The following is a 9,146-nucleotide window of genomic DNA, read 5'->3' on the forward strand; positions in this document are numbered from 1 at the left end:
TGCATCTGGAGATGCAGGACCGGCCTTGTGCTCTGGTGGCACACTGGGACCATTGTGGCCCACAGTGCAGCATTCACAGAGAGCTGTTGAGGTGCGAAGGTTAAGGACAGCATGGAAGACTTGAGGAAATCAATTGTCTTCAGCTGACTGGATTGTCTTTTATTCTGCTGCGGTGTCCTTCCTGACCAATAATTGAATGTCTGCTTGAAAGTGATGATACAGGCTGTATTTACACTCTTGATTGCAATCCCCAGAAGTTTTTTTTTTTTTTTTTTCCTCTTCAAATTTGCTTGTTGCTGAAATCCTGGCACAGTCTGTCTGTAGTGGATGTTACAAATGAATGACAAAATTTTGGATCTTACATAGCCTTCGTGGTGGTGAAAGGCATTTCAGCTTTCCCATTGCCTGGGGCCTAAGAGTAATCTCTTTCTAGGATCACTTCTCATGGCCTGGGAAGTCTAGACTTGCTTTTGATGGACCTCTACCACCCCAAATTCATGAGACCATCCACAGGAAGTCAGTATGGCCTTTTTGGTGAGGATTGCTTGTCCCCCGCTCAGGCCGTGGGAACCGGTGGCACCAAGGGTGCTAGCAATGGTTCCAGTAGTGGTCTGCTGGGACTTTTGTCTCCTTACTGCCTGCCCACGAGGCGCTGACCCCTGCCTTGGCCTGCAGGGGTCTAGTGACTTTCCATTGGGCCAGAATGATTGATTCCTGGAAGTGCCTCTTGACTTGGGAGCTCCTTTCCTGCCCTTGCTCATGTTCACCTCATTACGCTCCTTCTCATACTCCCTTGGCGTGCAATACAGTAGTAGGTACATGTGCATAACCGGTTAGGGATTTATTGTCATTCAAGAAAGCCTCGCAGACGGGAACTTACAGGTTTTGAGTTTGTAGCGTATTTGCTATCCTCTCTAGCCTGACAAAGGATGATGGAGTGAGGAGGATACAGGGAGACTTCTGGAGCCTCAACATGTGTCTGATACTTGGTGTCAGGCATTCCTGGAGCTCTTTTCAGTCCTGGGGATTAAACCCCACCTTGTGCATGTGAGGCAAGCACTCTACCACTGAGCTGTGTCTTCAGCCTCTTAGTTTCGTAGATGAACCAAGTAATGGACGAATGTTTGTGAATCTGACTTGAGATTGGCGCTGACGAACATAGCTGTCTTGTATGTGCAATGTGACTGTTTGCCTCTGATGCCAGCCCTGCTCTCCCCTCAGAGTCTGCACAGCTTCCACTGCTTCTGCTGGGGTTGGGTGTGCATAGTGCATCATGCACTGGGTCTGTGTGCTTGTGCCTGAGACATGCTCACCATAGCCTCTCTCCCCTATGTGGGGATGAGGATGTGCTTGTTTGCAGTGGCCAGGACAGATTGTTTTTGCCCTTGTGCCTAGTTAAGAGCTTTCAAAAGTACAATGACATTTTTGATACTTTGTTATAATAAATGCTTTGTTGACCTCAGATTTCCCTCCAAAATGCCTTAATTTTGTGGCCTGTGTCTCATTGGGTAGAAGCTTCCTCCATGTGCAGTCTTTCATTTACATTTTATTTGTTTGTTCATTCATTCATTGTGTGTGATGTGTATGTTTGTGTGTGTATGCACTCCTGTGTAAGCTATGGTGTGGATGTGGAGATCAAAGGACAACTTCTGGGAGTTGGCTCTCTCCTTCTACCATGTGGGTTCCAGGAACTGAACTCAGATAGTTACATGGTAGAAAGTGCCTTTATCCTCTGAACCGTGTTATCAGCCCCCATGTGCAATTGTGCACACAGTTGAAATAGAAGGGATTGGCTCCAGCATAGTTTCCTATGGCTGGAGAGAAGGCTTTATAGCAGTTTACAGCTAGCTGTTCAGGGGTCTTGGGGCTGCAGGGAGGAACCCATAGTGTTGCTCAGGATTAAACTACCTAACAGCCTGTTCACCTCGTGGCTTGAGTTCCTCAATTGAAGAGAGTTGCATGCCACAGCTTTCCAGCCAGTAATATTGCAGCATTCGGTGCTGTGGGGACGTGGTGAGACTGCCATTTTCTGTCCCATGTGATATATGACTTACTTTGCCACTTTGAGGGTAAAGATGTGGCAGTTTTGGCTAAGCCTGGAGGGAATGAACTGAATAAAAGGATTTATTCATCTTGAGTGTCTGGCTCCCTAGCATGCCCTCTGTGTCTTCCCTTTTCAGAGGTTGTCTCCTTTCCATACACTTGGTGTTTTACTGAAAGTAAGGACATATCCCCAGTCCCTCTTTGCGATCCTTCAACCATTTGTGTAACAGAGGCTGCCTGTCCATGAATAGGTGGATGAGTCATCCATCCATCTCCATCTTCCATGGGGAACTATTTTTATGAGACAGAATTTCATGTAGTTAAGGATTACCTTGGACTCCTGATCTCCTGCTGGGATCATAGGTATGTCCCATTCTGCCTGGCCTCGTAATGGTACTGTGTAGTTTGGAGGCTGGACATGTTGATTCACACCAGTGAAAGCTGCAGAATTCAATCACTTGTATGATTCAATGTGACTATTTACTTCTTTGTAATCCCCTCTGCACAGCAGAGCCTATCAAGAGAATGGGTGAGTGATAACTCAGAACAACCTGAGAAACAGTGCTGTAAGAGAGACAAAGGAACACAGAGAGTCTGAGCTCCTGGACTTCCAGAACTGATAGCTGATGCCTCTGAAGTATTTGAGGGAAAGGGTGAAACAGGAGGTCTGGCCACCAGCCTTCTAAGAAGCAGGTAGCCCACACACACTCCCACTAGGCAGTTAAACACTCTCCAGCCCTATGGAGACAACATTGTGCCTTTAGTCTGCTCTGTAATGCTCTTCAGGCAGAAAGTGCAGCAACAAGAGGCTCCTGAAAATTCACCTCCACTCCAAGGAAAAGACCTGTTCTGTTGATAGCCGTGTGGTATGTGGCCAAACACACCCTTCAGGGGACTCCAAGGGGAGTCCTGAGAGACCACCAGGGAAAGCCTGTGCCAATGTCAGGAAAAGCACTGTGATGTCAGACCGGCGAACTACTGGAGCCAGTAAACAGTCCAAAGTGCCTCGAGTGATCGGTGTTGGGGTTCTCCAATGGCACTATAGAAATGAGAGACAGTGGGACTTCGGCTTCAAATTTTTGAAGGGAAATTATTTTCAGGTCAATTAAAAGTCACTCTGAATGACCTATGAACTCTAAAAGTTTAGGAAATTACTCAAGGATATACTTCAAAATGAGAGAGTAAGCCAAGAAGGAAGGCTTACAGAGGAAATTGAAGCTCCAAAATAAAAATGTAAGGCACCAGGCATAGGGGGTGTTTGCTTAGTCTTCAGCATCGAACACTGAACACCACAGTTATTGATAAGAATAACAATGAAAACTAGCTGAGCAAGAAAAAGTTAACATAATAATACAGAGCGGTGTCAAAGTCTAGCTGTGCCAGAATGGTGGTGGATGGAAGGTTGAGGATAAATGTATTAAGTTAGTGGAAGCTAAACAGTCCCATTGTACACAGAGAGGGGTGAGTAGTCACCCCAAAGGGAGAAAGACTCAAAATTAGTGTGGTAGAAAATATCCAAGAGGGTAGAAGGGGACAGTAACAAAGAACAGAGATTTACTAGACATACCCCAAATATATAACAAAGCTTAGAATTAATGCCTCTGAAGAAAAAAAAAAAAAAAAAAAAAAAGGTCTGTGTGTAGGGGTAATCCCAGATAGTAGAAGATGTAGACACTGAAACATTTTTCAAAAGTGTCTCATGTATGGGCTGGAAAGTGAGTACTGGGTGCTCTTGCAGAGGACCCCAGGTCCTAGCATCCATATAGTATCTTACAACCATCTAACTCCAGTCCCAAGGGCTCTGATTACCTCTTCTGACCTCTGTGGGTACCAGACATGCTCGTGATACATAGACATGTATGCAGGCAAAACACTCATAATAAGCTGGGTGGCATGCCTATAACCCCAGCACTCAGGAGGCAGAGGCCAGCCTGGTCTACAGAGCAAGTTCCAGGACAGCCAAGGCTACATAGAGAAACCCTGTCTTGGAAAAAAAAAATCTTAAAAAGTTTCATGTAGCCCAGGCTGATTTCTAACTCATGGTTTATCGGAGGGTGACCTTGAACTCGTGACCTTGAACTTCAAATCTCCCAAGTGCTGGAATTACAGACAGGTAGATGCCACCATGCCTGGCTACTACTAAGAGAATATGCACCCACCACTTTGCTAGACCTGCATAAATCCTTACTACATTCTAGATTTTATATCCACAGGTAAGTGTAGCTACCACCACTCATCAAAGAAACCTTACAGTAAGTGGAGATCATCGCGCTAAATCACAACTGGACACAAGGCAGAAATCAATGGATCTTAGGGAGCCCACAATGGACAGACACATCTACATATGGCCTTAGTAGCAGGCCTACCGGCAACATGGGCTCTGTAAATATGGAGACTGAGCAACCATTTTAAAGCATCTGCTCCCAAGGAGATTAGATTTCCAGTGAAAGGAAGTACATCTTGGATGCCATTAGAAGTCAAATGGTGTATAGCAGTGAGACTCAAAATGATACGGGATTAGCCGGGTGTTGGTGGCGCATGCCTTTAATCCCAGCACTCGGGAGCCAGAGACAGGTAGATCTCCGAGTTCGAGGCCAGCCTGGTCTCCAGAGCGAGTGCCAGGATAGGTTTCAAAGCTACACATAGAAACCCTGTCTCGAAAAAAAAAAAAAATGATATGGGATTGTAAATTTCTCTTGGGCTCAATGAAGACTCCTGCTCCAGGTTTTGTGGTTCTGCCCTTTCCCTGCCAATGCCCTGACTTTGCTAGGAGACTGATAAAGCTGAGAGTTCAGCACTGTGACAAAATTGTCCCAGCAGCTACTGGGGCTCCCAAGGTCTTCAGTTGGCTGTGTCACATTCCTCAAAGGTGACAGCTTGCTCTTACGCTAGTGATTGGCAGTCAGTTCTGAGCACAGGTATCCTATTTTTTCATTGGCTGTGAGCTAAGCCCTGCAAAAATCCACAAGTGTGATCATAGATCAGTCTCCAAACCCATCCTAGGGAGCCCATCTCCATGTTGCTTCTGATACCAATTTTAGGTGACCATACACTAATATGAGCAAGGAAGGTTTGAGAGCATCTGTAACTTCTGTGGAGATGGGACAATTCTAAACAATTCTTTTGGGGAGAGTATCCAAGGACGGTGAGCTAGAAGGGGACGAAGCCCTTCCTAGGACACAAGTGGGGACCCTAATGGAGAGGTCATGTGTAGTTTTAGCTCAACAGATACCAGAGATGCTTTCCTAGATTATCAGGGCAGGAGATGGTCTGTGTTTATGAGGCAAGGATGAACAAACAAGGAACTGAGCGGCCATAGGGGACAGAGCCCTTCCCCAGCATACACTATGGGTACCTGTGAGGAAGGATGGTACTGTCAAACTTGTCGAGAAACCTGAGGGCACAGCTAGACTGTCAGGTTAGCTGCTAAGAAGCCGTTTATGCAGGTGGCTTGGGGGCTGGGGTGTCTGCAGTACTTTCTGGGTTTCTCTGAGCCCTCCATGGGGAACCCAGCTGAATTGTCTCTAAACTCACGGGTAGGTGAGTCCCCACTGGGTTCTGACACTGTGACCGAGGCCACTGGGATGGACTGGGAAAGACTGGTAATTCAGTCAGGAAAGGCTGGTACTTCCTCCTCCAGTGTTACTCTGGTGACCTCTGCTGGCAGATAGAGCCTAACCTTGAGGCAGCAAGCAAGGGAAGAATTCAGAACTGCAGCAGGACAATGCAAGGTGGCGTTAAATCAGAGATGTGTGCAGGCAATTGGTGCCAGAAACCTCATGTTAGGTTAATGCATTCTCAATGCTTAAAACAGATGGGAAACTCCCAAGGAAAACACAGCAAAGGGGTTAGCGCATACTAAACACAATGCATTGGGACTACGCTGGGCATATATACAGCTCCAGCTGGCTCTCCACCAAGGATTGGTTTTCCTTACATACTCTCTGAGCTGTGGCCCTGGTAACATACATGCCACTAGGAATGCTGGGCCAGGCTATGGCCATGCTCTCTGTCCCTTCCTGCGTTCAGTTGCAGACAATGAGTGCAGTTCTCCTGGACAACCAGGGATCTTGTCTGGTTACACAAACTGTACTTATACTTCTAATTGTTGAACTAGCATTTGCGTTTCTCATGGACCAGCCTAACTGAGGTCCATTTCTTGCTTTACTCACTCCCGTGTCCTTTCCCCTCCTGCAGACTGGATCCCAGGGGGCACTCCAAAAGATGCATTTACCTCCAGAAACCATCTCCGAGTTCATTCCTCAGAGAAGCCAACCTGCGTTGGGCATGGAAGCCTGCACTTGGGAGGCCCTGGGTGGGAGTGTGTCTTTGGCTCGCAACATTCTTTCTATTTTCTAGTAGCTGCTGAGATCACCCCAGCTTGCTTTCCCCAGTGTTTTCTCTCCCAGGCCCCAATACAATTGTCCCAAGTTAAAACAAAAATTCATAACCTGTAGGTGCCTCTGCCAGGGCTAGCTGCTGAGAAGTTGAGTTAACTGACCCCAGCTCCATCTCTGAGTCCTGAACTTCACTATGGTATGGTATGGAGCCGGCTCTGAGATTGGACTGCTAGGTTTCAATTCTGAGTTGCTCATTCCCTTGCCTGACTTTGAGACACAGCTTCAGATATTCAGGGAGGATCTCCATGTTTTTTATCTGCAAAGTGGAGTGCAAAATGCCCATCTGCAGGCAGGTAGTTCAGAAAACTGGGTGGGAACCAGATGTGGTATCTCATACCAGTAACCCTAGCACTTGTGGAGATGAGGCAGGAGGAACACATACCTCCAGGCTAGCCTGGGCTATATTGGAAGACCCTATAGAAATGGAGGGAGCGAGAAGGACAAATATATAGGAAGGAGGTGAGCGGCTTCTGCCTGGCTTCCCTGTCCACATGTGTAGTAGTTTGGATGTAATCGGCCCCCATAAACTCACAGGGAGTAGTGCTATTGTGGGGGATGGTCTTTTGAAGTAGGTATTGTAGGGAGACACCCTAGCCCCGCCCAATGGTCCCGGGACAGGTGCCAGGTGGACTCGCCCATGAGGGCGGGGTGAAGGAAAACCGTGTGGGGTGACATAAGGGAAGGTTCTTAAGGGCTGCACGTGGAGACCCTAGCCCCTTCTCTCTGGCCGCGCTAGCTGGGTTCCTGTGACCTCGCTCTGGCCTGCGTTTTGCCCTGGTGCTTTCTTGAATAAAGGAATCTTACCATCACGGACTACAGTTCATCTCTGTGCGCACGCAGTAATCTTAAGAAGGTATGGCCTTGTTGAAGGAAGTGTGTCACTGTGGGACAGGCTTTGAGGTCTCTTGCTTAAGCTTCACTCAGTGTTCTGGTCCACTTCCTGTTGTCCTCTGATCAAGATGTAGCTGACACCATGTCACCGGCTCCCCCGGCATGATGATAATGGACTGAGCCTCTGAAACTGTAAGCTGTCAGCTCACTTAAGTGTTTTCCTTTCTAAGAGTTGCTGTGGTCATGGTGTCTCTTCACAGCAATAGAAACCCTAACTAAGACAACATGGCTATCTGAGGTTGGTGCTGAGCCAGGGCTTCCAAGCTAGGCTTTGAGACTAGGGTCTCAAACACCAGTATGGGGCCTTGGAAGAGCAATGGGAAACCTAAACTGGTCCCTGCATCTACAAGCTAGACCTTCAGGGTTTGGGGGGATTGGGTCCAGGACCCCAAAACTAGGCTATGACAGATCAGGGGAAGTGCCACAGTGACTTGGAGGCATTTGGTACTTCCTGGTGAGATTGGTGGGGATTCAGGCCTGACAGAATGAAGGTCTCGTGACTTAACTACCCCTGGTTCTACTCTTGGCTTCTGATAGAAAGCTGAAGTGCACATGTAGCCCCCGAGCACCAATTATAGGAGCCTCCAGTCCCCCACAGGCTGTGGTTTGATCTCTGATTTCCAGGCTGCTGGCAAGGGTCATGTGATCTCCATGTTCTCATGTCAGGCCAGTGGTCCTCGTCACCTCTCCTATGGAGCTATAAACTGAGCTTTCCTGATGAGAAAATCCCAATGCTCCCACATCTGGAACTTTCTTTTTTGCCCTGACACAATGCTGCAAATTCAGAATTTCCATGTCATAAAAGCATGTTACTTTTCTTCTTGCATAGAGTTCTTAAAAATATTGCCTAAAATTACCTTTAGATTATGTACATATCCAAGGCATTTATGGGACATAAATGAATTTCACATTTAGACTTGGACCCCATTTCCAAGATACCTTCTCGTTATCTCTATGTAAATATTTCCAAAACAGGAAAAAAATATCCAAATTCTGCAGCATTTCTGGCTCTAAGCACCTTGGATAAGGGTTCCCAAGCCCTATTGCCCTGCTTTTAGAATAAGAATCCCCCTCTTCCTCCTGCCTGTCTCTGCTCTGCAGTCTGGCTCCCCATATCCCAACCTGCAGGCACAAGCTTTACAGAGGCAGAAGGCAGAGCAAAGCACTGACTTCCCTTAAATTAAATTAAGCATTGCAATGGCACAATGGTGGTGGTGGAGGCAGCGACTGGCCCTGGTTTGAGTTTTTTTTTTTTTTTTTTTTTTTTGGCCCTGAGTGGTCCATGGAATTCAGCTTGTTTCTATCTTCACTGAGGACATGGATGCTCAGGGTGGGGCAGTGATGCCGCTGGCTGTGGTCACACTCCATTGGTATGATGGTGTTGGACATGCCCAGATGGATTCCACACTAGGTCTGTACTCTGGTGCCTGGACTCAGCAATGCCCTCAGGCAGAAGAGGAAGCTACTCTTGGGTACTTTGTTGGCTAAACTAGCCTAGCAGCTGGTGTTCCCATAGAAGCATCTGTCTGTAGCCAGGGAAAGGGCAACCCATTCCCTCCCTGTGTACCTTTCCTTTCCCTACAGAGCCAGCATACATAGGTAGTTGCTTCATAAATGCTGGATGAATGAATGAATGAATGAATGAATGGATGGATGATTAAATAAGTAAATGAGTGAATGATATGCTTTGACAAGAGTGAATTCATTTTGTAGGTTGAACCTTTGTCTAGAGGACCATTTGCTGAGGCCATGGGGTGCTGTTGTCCTATCCTGGACCATGGAGGCTTGTAAGCTGACTTTTTGTCTCCCAGC

This window comes from Cricetulus griseus, chromosome 2 (assembly GCF_003668045.3).
Source record: "Cricetulus griseus strain 17A/GY chromosome 2, alternate assembly CriGri-PICRH-1.0, whole genome shotgun sequence".
NCBI classification, from domain to species: domain Eukaryota; kingdom Metazoa; phylum Chordata; class Mammalia; order Rodentia; family Cricetidae; genus Cricetulus; species Cricetulus griseus.